Source organism: Aotus nancymaae, unplaced genomic scaffold (assembly GCF_030222135.1).
Source record: "Aotus nancymaae isolate 86718 unplaced genomic scaffold, 86718_ANA_hifiasm-v0.15.2.pri h1tg000077l, whole genome shotgun sequence".
Classification (NCBI taxonomy): domain Eukaryota; kingdom Metazoa; phylum Chordata; class Mammalia; order Primates; family Aotidae; genus Aotus; species Aotus nancymaae.
In genome coordinates, this window is record NW_026988492.1 from 14,641,415 (window position 1) to 14,654,086 (window position 12,672).

At 36.7% G+C, this 12,672-nt stretch overlaps 1 protein-coding gene across 1 annotated transcript in view; it reads right to left on the bottom strand.

Annotated features, from left to right (window-relative positions):
• PLXDC2 (plexin domain containing 2) overlaps positions 1–12,672 on the bottom strand; it is a 438,114-nt gene that overhangs the window by 293,665 nt on the left and 131,777 nt on the right. The gene's annotated exons all lie outside the window — the stretch shown is intronic.

The window sequence follows — 12,672 nt, forward strand, 5'->3', positions numbered from 1 at the left end:
CTGTGATAATCGCACTGCTAGGTCCTGGGAGCCCTCTTCCCAGTGTTCTCCCTGGCCTCTGCATTTCAGGTCAGGATACGTGAGGGAAGCTCAGAAGATACTGGGGAAAAAATTGTAACATGAACTGTTCTCTTCACAAGAGGCCTGTTCTCAAATTATGGGTCTCTCAGCACAGCGGGAATGTCTCAGGCCTAGTGTGGTGTGACTACAGTCTTGCTTTATGTTCAGTAGTATTAAGAAGGGCAAAGGGAAGGAAAAGGAAGAGAAAGACAAGTTCAATAATAAAATGCAAAACTGTGTGTTCAATTCATGAGACAAAAAAATTTAATAAAATAAGCCTATAATGACAATCACTTCCTGGTTCACACTATTCAAAAATGTGACAAAAATTATAATATGTATGCATTTCTATATATCACACACCTACATTGGTCTACCTATCTATCTATATGTGTGTATATATACACACATTATATATATTTTATATATATGTGCACATATGTATATGTATATATGTCTCTCTCTATATAAAATGTCTAATACACATATATTAATATATACACTGTATTATATATAATTATATAATATATATACTATATCATATAATTATATGCACTATATCATTATATAATTGATATATTTTATGGGTATATAAAATTATAAGTATATATAATATAGTGTATGTTATATAATTATATATGATATATAATTATATGATGTATGTGTATTTAATACACATATATAATTATATATGTGTATTATATACATATATAACATAATTATAATTATGTATGGGTACATATACTATATATACGCATATATATGTGTGTATACATACACATATATATGCGTATATATAGTATATGTACCCATACATAATAAAACACAGAGTGAAGTTATATTTCTTTCTCTCTTTATGTGTATACATACACATATATATGCGTATATATAGTATATGTACCCATACATAAATGTATGTATACACACATATATAGTATATATATATAAAAAGAGAGAGAAAGAAATGTAACTTCACTCTGTGTTTTATAGTACCTGCATTTCTATAGTTATATCTCTGTCTAATTTGTAATACTGGTGATTGCAATGTGATTATAATAGCCCTTCCTAGTTTTCCCTAATTTGGGAAAATTGCTGAAAGTCTACTTGTCCCACTTTGCTGATACCTGAAAGAAGCATCTTCTAGAATTGAGACTAAGATCTCATTAATAAGAAGGACACTATCAATCCATTGAGGGCTACTGGGATATAATTAAATTAGGAATTTCATTTTAAAACTAGGGCACACAAGCCCAGTGTTAATAATGACTGTTTGATGGCATGCCAAAGTCTGAAGTTAATCATCTTGATTTCTGAGATTCATACATTAAGACACTTTCACTGAATTGTGTAACAAAAAGAAAAAAAAAACTGTTTTCCAGAGAAATCTGCCATGCAGACATGGATGGTTCAAGTACATGCCACAATAGGCTTTCTGACTCACAGAAGCTGAGGTATGTGCTGGCACCACAAACACAGCTTTATTATTCCAGAAGCAGATGTCTGATTGAATTGACAATGTGACACACAGAACATGCGGGAATTGTTGATACCCAAGAATCCCAGATGACATATTAAGGAATTCAGGTGATGTGAAAGTAAGTTCTATTAAAGGGTGATTTCTTTTGCAAATGCATAGCATTTGCCTTGGGACCAAAGGCACATATCCACCTCTTCAATGGCAGTACCTACCCCTGCCAATAAATGGCCAATAATCCATAGCAATTATTCAACATTATCCAGGATAAGACTTTATGATTATGGTAGAACTTCTCAAAGCATTTGCAGTCTGCCTTGAAACGCTATCAATCACATTAATCACAGCTAAGTCAGGTGATTTCAGTGCCCAATGATAGAAAGATTTTTAGGAAGTCAAAGATTCTAATGGATCATCCAGTTTAATACTACCCTCAAGCAAAGGGCCACTGGTTCCATGTGATACTCATTTTTGAATAATGCAAATTATTTCATGCTGTGCATTACTGCAGAAAAGTGGCCAAATGAATTTCCACATTTCTCTATGCAATATTCAAAATGTCATAAATTAAATATTGTCTCTGAAATGGCAACTTGCAAGTAGGAGGTATGTTACAGAGCACTCTCAGGAACAATTCCTACAAAGGTGTGAGGGAAGCTGGATTAAGCAAAGGGAAAATTTAATTGCAAAGAGGCTACAACAGAAGGCTGGGTTGCTCCCAGGGGGAGATCTGGAGCTGGAAAGGCCCTTAGAGTTGCCCCCTCTGGAGGCACAGAAGGCAGGAAAAGAGCCTGTTATTAACCAGGCACTCTGCTAAGGTCTGGAGATAAAGAGAAAACAAAAACAAATGGTGCCTGCCCTCAAGGAGCTCAGGGTCTACTAGGGCAGAGAGACACACAAACAAATAACAACAGCAAGGGGACAAGTGCTGTGACAATAGTGTGTGATCCTGTGACAGAGAAACTGCATAAGCAACCCAAGCCCAAGGCTCAGGGGCATTACTACATGGATATATGTAGGATGATGTGTGCTTATTATCTTTCCTATAGGGGTCAGTTTTTAACTCCTTTCAGTGTATAGCTCTTTTGAGTTTCTGAGTTATTTCTGCAGTGATGAAAAATGGAAAGCTATTCGGTATATTATGCAGGAATTCGGGAAGCTGGAGATTGGAAAAGACCCAATCCTGAAACTCCATGTTGCTCTCAAAAAGGACTGATGAGCATCAGAGCAACCTCCCTTCCTTCTTACTGCTGTGCTCACCCACCCGAAAACCAACCAACTGACAAACAATAACGTCGTAAGCCTCTAGGGGTGAGTTGGAGCCGGCTCTCAGGAATCAATGGTCTGCATCTCTCACCAAATCCATTTTGAGTGTGGTTTCGTCAGTAGCTCGACTTCAGACTTCAGCCACGGTGGGAGTAGCCAAAGAAATTGGCAGAGGCTACAAATCAGGGACTTTTTCTTTCCATAGAGAGTCTGTTGTTAAACGTTTACTGGCAGACCGTTGCTTACAACCCATGATGCTGCTTTGGCAAAGTGTTCCTAGTTGCCATATTCTTTATATTTCACCCAGTAATGAATTTGCCATTATTGCACTTACATATTTTAGAATCGCTGCATGTAGAGGTGAAAAACTACTGCTACCTTCCCAAAGGACCAGAGTTGAAACTCACTTTCTGACTTCAGGCAGGACCCAAAGCCTAAGGAAACAGAAGCTTGGTTCTAATCAGTGCTCATCAAAAGGGCTCTTTGGGCATTTTCCATCATGCCCTCCCCAGATCTGTATTCTTAAGTCAAATACATCAGATGTCAGATGAAAGTAACAGTAATGAAAAGTATTCAGACTCTCGTAGGGTTCAGTGGAGTGTGTTACTTCCGATTTCGGGGAAATGAATGTACCAGGGGTTCCCCTTCCTTCAACGTCTACTACTGAAATCTTGTAAACCTGATGCATAAAGTGAGCTACCAACAGAAAGAATCCAGACAAAGGAGTCTCTCCACGGATAGGAAAGGGAAGGCTCTGAGCCACAACCTATTAATCAGGAAAGAGAAAAAATTAAACATGATTGATAAGATGGCTGCAGACACTTCAGAGAAAACTCAAGAAAAGGTCAAAATGGACCCCCCAAATATAAGTAATTTATATTATTGAATGATTTCTTAATAGTTTCTCAGGATCAACTATTAATAAATTAGATGCTATATTTCTCCAAATTTGAAGCTATGTCTCATTTTAAAATAAATTTATTTTTAGTTCAAGAGTACATATGCAGGTTTGACCAACACGGTGAAACCCTGTCTCTATAAAAATACAAAAATTAGCCAGTCATGGTGGCAAACATCTGTAGTCCCAGCTACTCGGGAGGCTGAGGCAGGAGAATCGCTTGAACCCAGGAGGCAGAGGTTACAGTGAGTTGAGACCATGCCACTGCACTCACACAAAAGCAAAAACAAAAACAAAACCTTTCTTTCATCACGTTTTATCATATTACTGTTGTAAGATAGAACCCTAGTTTCAAACAGATGACCTGGGATATATTTCTTTTCACTGTAAGCTCTCTAGAGAAAAATGGCAAGACATAAAACCACCTAAGTGCTCTAAATTCAGTAAGATTTAGCTTGCGACATTCATCCCTTTATTTCCTGAAACAAGTATGTCTTATATAATTTTTTCCCTAAATTTAAGCTTTATGGCAAGAAAAACCCCTGATTTATTTCTTTTCATATTTGAAACACAAATAAGTATCTAGTCACTAAAAGTACTTCATTTCCATGTGATAAAAGGCAATACATTCAGTATCATTTTCTTTCAAAAAAGGCATAGGAGATGTTATAGTTGGAGCAAGCTCTCTGCTCACTTGGTATACACCAATTGCCACAATAGAAAATGGATCATTCAGATTTGTAGGCAAGTTCATGACACAGGAGAAAATGTGTCATCATTTTGAGGGCCTTCCTACCGTGGTAAAAACATCACCCATGCAAAGCAATCAAGCTTTGATTCAGAAGTTGAGGCAAATATGAGGCGGATCAAATTGACTCCTCTCATAGGTCATTGCGATACTTTCCCAGAGCAAACATTTTTCCAAGGTCTTTGTGTAATGTACCACCCAGTCATCAATGGCTGATGTGGGTATCAGTGCCATTTGACTCATTGAGGTGAACTACACACATTAACAGGATTGACTTTGTCTTCCATAACTTCCTGGAGAGTTAACCTGGCTCACTGCATGAATTCTAGAACTGATCATGTCATAGGACCGTGATTCCTGCTGAATCCTCTTTATGTGCTTCTGGTCTCTGCAATTTTTGTCACCTCTAGTGTATGAGATTTTGCTAATAGTTCTTCTCTTACAAGCTTTATTTAATGTGACACTTGTGTCAGAAACTTAGCAGAATGTTAGGAACAAAAGATTTTCAAGTTACATGTATTCAGATGCGCTTTGAGCTCCACAATGACCCAACTGTGGCCTCGCATTGATCATCAAAGTACCACTATCTCATGTGGTTGGACTGTCGTGACGCTTGTGGACACATGCAAGGAGAATCAACGACTTCTATTTAGATCTTGAAAATAATGAATTTGAACAGTGTACATCTCTGCCATGGAGTTACATCCATCTCCATGAGAACAACGAAGTAACTGTTTCATTTGAGGTATTTTACCAATAGGAAATTAAAGAAATACTACCCCAAAACACTGCATCTGCAGTGTTTTGTTATAAAAGCACGCGGGCAGCATCCTGCTAATAATAGCTAAATGAATTCAAACAGCCCATGTTGTATGGTCATAACTAGTAGCTTTCAGAACTATCTAGTAACACAGAAATACAACTCAGGGAAAGTAACTTATGGCTGCCCAGCTTTCTGAGGCACTAAAAAAACTGCTACACGTAATCCCCCATCGATTTTATATTCTTAGTTTCCACGGACAGCAAGCTATATACACTGATGATTTGTATTCCAATTGATTATGTAAATAGCAACTGAGGAATAACACATTTTTCAAGGTCTGTGTTGCTTTCATGTCTTAATATGAAAGTTTTATTGTAATATGGGAGGAAAAAAATTGTGTAATCTGGCACCACAATTCCCTTGTCAAGGAGTAAATGGGAACTGCCTTTGCTTGGAAAGCTATTTTAATACATGTTGAGTAGACGGTATGAGAGCAAGGTCATAGGACATTTGAACAATTCAACTTTAGAGTCTCTGGAGAGAAGTGTTTACTCTCATGGAGGACAGAAGAATAAGAGGGTAGAGGAGAGAACAGGGAGGACAAAGAGAGGAGCTAGCAAAATCAAGAGACCTCATCCTCACAAATGTCAGGGAGTTGGACTGCCCAAAATACACTTCAGAGATAACCTCTGTTTTATTTTGCCAGTTTTTGTTACTGTTATATTATTTTATTCTTCTTATCTATCTCTCTGTCTTAGAGGCAGGGTCTCACTCAGTCACCCAAGCTGGAGTGCAGTGGCGAGATCATAGTTTATCGTGGCCTGGAACTCCTGGACTCGAGTGATACTCTCATCTCAGCCTCCCGAGTAGCTGGGACTACACATGTGCTCTACTATACTAAGTTTTTTACTTTTTATTTTTTCTAGAAATGAGATCTCGCTATGTTGCCCAGTCTGATATCAAACTTTGAGGCTTAAGCAATCCTTCTGTCTCAGCCTCCCAAAGCACTGGGATTACAGGCATGAGCCATCTTGCCTGGACTTGTTACTGCAGTTTAAACCCCTTTTCCAGAATTCCCTTTCCACAACAAGTATTTATGAAATCATGATGTTTTGTATGAGTGACTTAGGGAGGGACTCAAAGATGCTACAGATCTTCACATCTATGCCACATAGCACAGCATAGAGAAAATATGTAGGTGACAGAAGTCTGAAATAATAGAGACACAGACAATGTCCTGGGCATTTTCAGAAATCCTGGCCATGGCTCTGTATTTCTATAGGTCATAGAATTCGGGGTGAAAGTGTTGAGCAATCTCTTCATAGAAAATCTTCAAAATCTGTAGGTCCCTAGAGTTCCATTTGGATTACTAGATGTTTTACATTCTAAATACATCTGGCACTCCCAGGAAAGAAGGTTATAAGTGATACATAGACCCCAGGTTTTAAATTACTAATTTAAATAAAGACCTATGCTATTCACTCTACACTGTAATATATCTCAGATAAATATATTTCTAAATTTAATTTAAGTAAGTATCAAGGAGAAAGCCATTTCAGGATTCTTAAATTAAGATATGAACTCTCAACTCACAGTCAGCATAAATTTAATAAAAACTTGGATAATGTCCTCGCTAAGAAAGGCACAAAATAAACTCACTGCTAGAAAGATATCATTTTAATACTCGCTGTTTTCTTTTCAGTGATGAATTGTTTTTCAGTAGCTTTTTATCAAAAGGTAAAGTTGGATGAGGCTTTGACCCCATCATTTCTAGTAATAAGCTCTTTGATTTCATCTCCCTTTTTAGTTAGAAATGTGTTTCTCAGAAACACCAAGATGATCATTCCAGGTATCTTAATTATCTTTTCCTTAAGAATCATTCAACAGTTTTGTAAGATTAAAAAGAAAGGGTTCCTCAGATCGATAGTGGGATGATTTTTATGGTTTTATGGAAGGGATGATAATCGTGGGCAAATTGCTCAACATCTTAGGATTGATGTTTTCATTTGTAACATGAACATTTAAGGAAATGACAGTCCAAATTTAGCTTTGTTTCTCCCTTCTATTCTGATATCACAAAGAAGAGTAACAACTAGGTTGCTTTCTGTTTCAACTTCTAACCAGAAGCCTGTCTGCCATAGGCCACAAAAACTGGTTGAAATCTGTATCTGCTCATGGCTCAAAATTTCCTGTTAGCTACAAGATAATGTGCCTGGACAGCAGTGATAAACTGCTCATCTTAATTCTCTGGAAACAAGGTCTAGTTGACTTTGGGAACTTAATTTGAAAAAGAGAAAAAAAAAAAAACTTACATACGCTTATCTGATATACTTATTTGTACAGATTTAAACACAATTGTTTAAGATGTTCTGTCCTTCCTTATACCTAATTTAAAATAAAATTTTTAAAAAATCCCTTCCTCAGACCAATTCTGAATTGAGGGGGGAAAAAAGGGCAGATAGCTTTGGAACTAACTTCAAGTACTGAACTACGTTACAGCCTTGGATGTATTAAATTCTAAAGGCCCTGGTCAATAATATTTTACATACAGCTCCAATTACATTTAGAATGAGAGGAGATCTGGTTACAGAGACAGATCTCTGTAAATGGTTTTATCAGACATCTCATTCATGGCCAAAGGGGATATACAGGCTTTCCAGTTCAGATTTACATGTTTAGACATCAAAGAACAGGAGAGCAAATAGGTTCTAATTTATTGTAGGTGTGTAGGTTTTGTTACATATTTAACCAAGCACATAGTGAGTGCTCAAGAAATTTCTCTCAGTTCAGAAAGGAATCTAAACATTCACTTTCCACAATAGCTTGAGACAGCTATGGATAAAACCATAGAATTGGTTATTTGCATCTCTCTTAGAGAGTATATTGTATAACAGGTACCTCACTGCTATACAATCAAGCTTGATTTCACCCTGAGGTAATTAAGAAATGGACTATTATCTGTAAGGCCGGTTGCCTCGCCGGGAGCACAGACGCACACATCCCCCCAACCTTTTTCTGAAAGCTCAGACAAGCCCGGATGAGCTCGGGCAAGCTCAGACATGCTCGGGCATGTTCCCTTCTCCCATGCTCGCACAGCCTGGCCTTCCCTTAAAGAACCCAGTATGCAAACAAGGTCTTGTAACCCTAGCCTCTTGCCAACCAATAGCAGTCAAGTCTTATTGACCAATAGCAGTTGAGTCTTAACCAATAGCAGCTAAGTCTTTCCAGCCAATAGCAGCCGAGTAATTTCAACCAACAACAAGCCAAGTCCTAGATGAAGGCTTGTAACTTTACCCAATAGCAGTCCTGCTCTCCCACAACCAATCGAACACCTCCACTCCCTATAAAAACCCCATGTCTGAGAGGAGTCCGTGCAACTTCTCTGGCCCCTCCTGTCAGACCGCAGAACCTCACCCGGGAGCCTGAATAAACCCTTCGCATTGGATCTTCTTGTGCTGGCCTCAGTTTCTTCATTTTAAACTCGGCGAGAACAAACCTTACATTATCTTCATCGGCTCTTTTCTATATGAAACACCAGCAATATACATAGAAACAGCAATTTTCATTTAAGAAGAACATGTGTTAATCCAAGAAAATATTAGATATAACTAAAAACAAGTTAAACTTCTAGCTGAAAGCTGAGCTTACAAAATATACAGATCTAAGTCAGACAATCTCAAAAGAATAATTTAAGTATTTCACCTTGAGGAGATCACAGTCAGAAAAGTATTTATATTTTTAAGCTTTCTGGTCGCACCTAATATATAGACTGCATAAAACTCAAACTCTAAAGAATAAATGTTACTGTCCCAGTAACTTTCATTGCAAAAACTAGATTAATATTGCTAAGGAACATGGAAACAGAATGTAAATTGGTACAACTTCTTTGAGGAGAGTTCAGCAACATATATTAATATCTGTGTAACCCTGTCCCAGCAAGAACATATGGTCGAAATTTTACTAAAGGGCCAATCAGATTAGTGCACAACGAGTCACTTCATCACAGTGTCATTTATATCAAAAACTGGAAAAGGTGGCCACACCCATCATGATGGGCCAGGTTACGTATATTATGATGCATTATTTAGTGCAACATTATCCTGGCATAAACATGATAATTTCATGTGTTGATATGGAAAGAAGATATTTCTAGCATATTATTGTACGAAACAGCTTACACAATTGACCTAATTTTTGTAAAATTGTATACGTGTAATCTAAATGTGTGCATAGCTAAAATGCTGTCTGGAACTTTGTGTGTGAAAATATGTAAAGGGCTACTTTTGGGTATTGAAACTCAGATCTTTTTGTTTACATTAAACTTTATGAATTATACATATTTTTGCAATGAGCGTTTACAGTGAATCATTTCTAGAGTCAAACTAAAACTACAAAGAGAGCAACATCCTTCTTAAAGTGTGACACAAATCAGTAGCATACTCTCTGCTCAAAAACTAATTTCCACACGGTCCCAGTTCAAAGACTAGAATTAGAGATGGAAGTAAGTTGGTACTAACTTGCTTGTGAACTCTTAAAGCCCCAGTTTTCAAATAAAGCATACAAATCTTCTTTGTGATTTATAAAATTGTTGAATTTCATAAATTGAGTTGCTTTATATGAAGACAGGAACATCTGTGCTGACATTTCACAAATTACGCGAGTGCCCAAAGAGTAGATATCTAAAACTGCCCTTTTATAATTAAACAGAACTGTTCCCAGTAGCACTTCTTAAATGCTAAGTTGTCTTAAGTTTTTACCATCTGCACTACAAAATAGAAAGAATCATGTAAACTTATGGGTGTAAAGCAAGCCATTACTCACAGACATTTCAGCACTGAGGTAGTTCAATACACTAGGACTAAGCCAATCAAATTTTTAGATAATGCTAATACGTAAGACATGCATACAGGCACTTAATTGACAGAGAATGTGCTAAATGCCTTGGACTCATAAATGTGTGAGACAGATACAGTCTGTGCCTTCATTGATCTATTATTCCATCTCCCTTTTTGTCCTTCCATGTGTACATTTGCTCATTCATTCATTTACCTATTAATCTACATAATAAATCAGCTAATGTCAATTATCAGAGATTTGTAAATTCACAAGTCTAAAAGGTAAATTTAAAGGTAAAATTACATTTAATAATATATTTCAGTAAACCTGGTAGATCCAAAATTTAAAATAAGATCTACGTAAATGAAGTTGTATTGTGAAAACAAAATTAATGTTCTTCCTATGTTTTTGTTGTAAGTCTTATATAGACAGTATAGAATACAAATGGATCAAAAATGAGATGTCACATGCAAATAATAAATTACTTCATTTTACAAAATGCAAATCATCTGAAACATGTGAATAAGCTATAAGATGCTAGACACTTACTCCTGGGTTTCTTCTCAAATGGCATTTACCAATTACATTAGCTGCCAATTACGTAAAACTGGCTTAGAGAGTAAGATTATTCAAAACATCCATAAGGATAATAAAAGATTAATATATACCAAATTTGGTTTTTAGGAGATAGTGTTAAATGGGCTGATGGAGAAAATCAGTCAATATACCAAAGGCTTACCATACTTTTCATCAACTGTCTACAAAGAAATTGCTTTAAACGATAAGCCCACATATTTTGCTTAACTGAATCAATTCTTCTTTGATTATTATTATCATAATCTCTGCCTTTTCCAGTGTCTACCTCCTCTGTCCTTCTTCCATCAGATTAAGCTGGATTTATATCACTGCTGTAAATTACTAAGCTTCCAAAGACCCAAGCCAAGCTTTTCACATGAGTTAAATGCACGATTTCATCACCCCACCCACACTTCCAAAAGTTATCAGCTGTCACTTTCATTTCCGGACTCTTTGAAATTCAGACAATCACCAAGGCTTGGAAGAACGTAATTTCATCAAAACAGTATATTTGCTGTCATATTTAAAAGAAAAAAAAAACAGACTGGTTTATTTTCATCCTACATTAAGGATAGTTTGTAATAAAAAATTTTTAAATCACTCTTAGGGATCACTTTGAGCATGATAATCATAAACTCTTTTTAGAAAAATCATGTTAGAGTTCAAGAAAGATAGAAGATTAACAGCTCTGAAATTGAAAGTTGAAATATCTTTTCCCTACCGATCTTTCCAGTTTTAGACAAATCTAGAAGAGTGGATTTTAATGCTAATACTACTTCTAGACCTACTGGAAATTTGAACTTCTGATCAAACTGAAAACAAGATTGGCATTTTTGCTAGACCTGTTCTTCTGTTTTATTGTCCAAAACAAAAAGAAGTTACCTCAGATTTCTCCTGCTGCTTCATATCCCATTTCTCGACACACTTTCCACCCTTAACAAACAAGCATGTGTGCACTTACACACTCACAAGCATCCACATCCAGTGTTTCTGCAAGTTCTATTGGCTCCACCCCAAATACTTAGAATCAAATGTCTCTCCTTTCTTCCCCTCCATTCCACATCCCTATTCCAAATCACAACCACTCAATCTCAATGGACACTCTGTTCTCACTGCTATCTCCCCAGAATTCATTTGCAACATAGCAGTCTATACTAACTAGTCATATAAATAAGGTTTGAAAATGATAGCTATAATATCTTAAGTTTGTTTTTTAAAAATGTACAGAAACTATAGAATTCCAAGTTACACATTGAGGTGGGCAGATCACTTGAGGTCAGGAGTTCGAGACCAGCCCAACCAACATGGTGAAACCTCGTCTCTACTAAAAAATACAAAAGTTAGCTGGGCATGGTGGCACTTGCCAATAATCCCAGCTATTTGGGAGGCTGAGGCAGGAGAATAGCTTGAACCCGGGAGGTGGAGGTTGCAGTGAGCCAAGATTGTGCTACTGCACTCCAGCCTGGGAGAACAAGACTGGAAAGAAAGAAAAGAAAGAAAAAAAAAAAGAAAGGAAAGAAAAGAAAGAAAGAAAGAGATACAACATTGAAAGAAAAATTAAATTTCCTTAGGTTGACTTTCTTCTGGCTAGACAAAAACAGGTTAACCTGTTTAAAATGCACCTCTCCTGACTACGTCTTACTTTCTTTCTGGAAAATCCAAAGCAAGTAACAATAAGCCAATTCTTCTACAGATTTGACTTACAGCTCAATGTATTTCCAAGACAGCTGCTTTTTAAATAGGTACACACCCAAGCAGGTCCTCTTCACCCAAGCAATCATTTTAGAAATTCAGATACTCAACATTTCCCTGTATATTCTCTGAACAAAACATGGAGGCGATGCTCTGAGTCAGTCTGGTATGCTTTGGGGTTTTTGACTGCTAAATGGAATTTCCTGCATTTCAACTCCCATTAGTTTTATACAGCCCAAGATTGTTTAATTTCAGCTGAACAATTTTTGGTTTGCTTTTGAGATCCTGTGGGAAAATCCATACAGTATTTATTCAATTATGGTTGAATGAATTCAGACGGTTGATTTTCATTACTTACT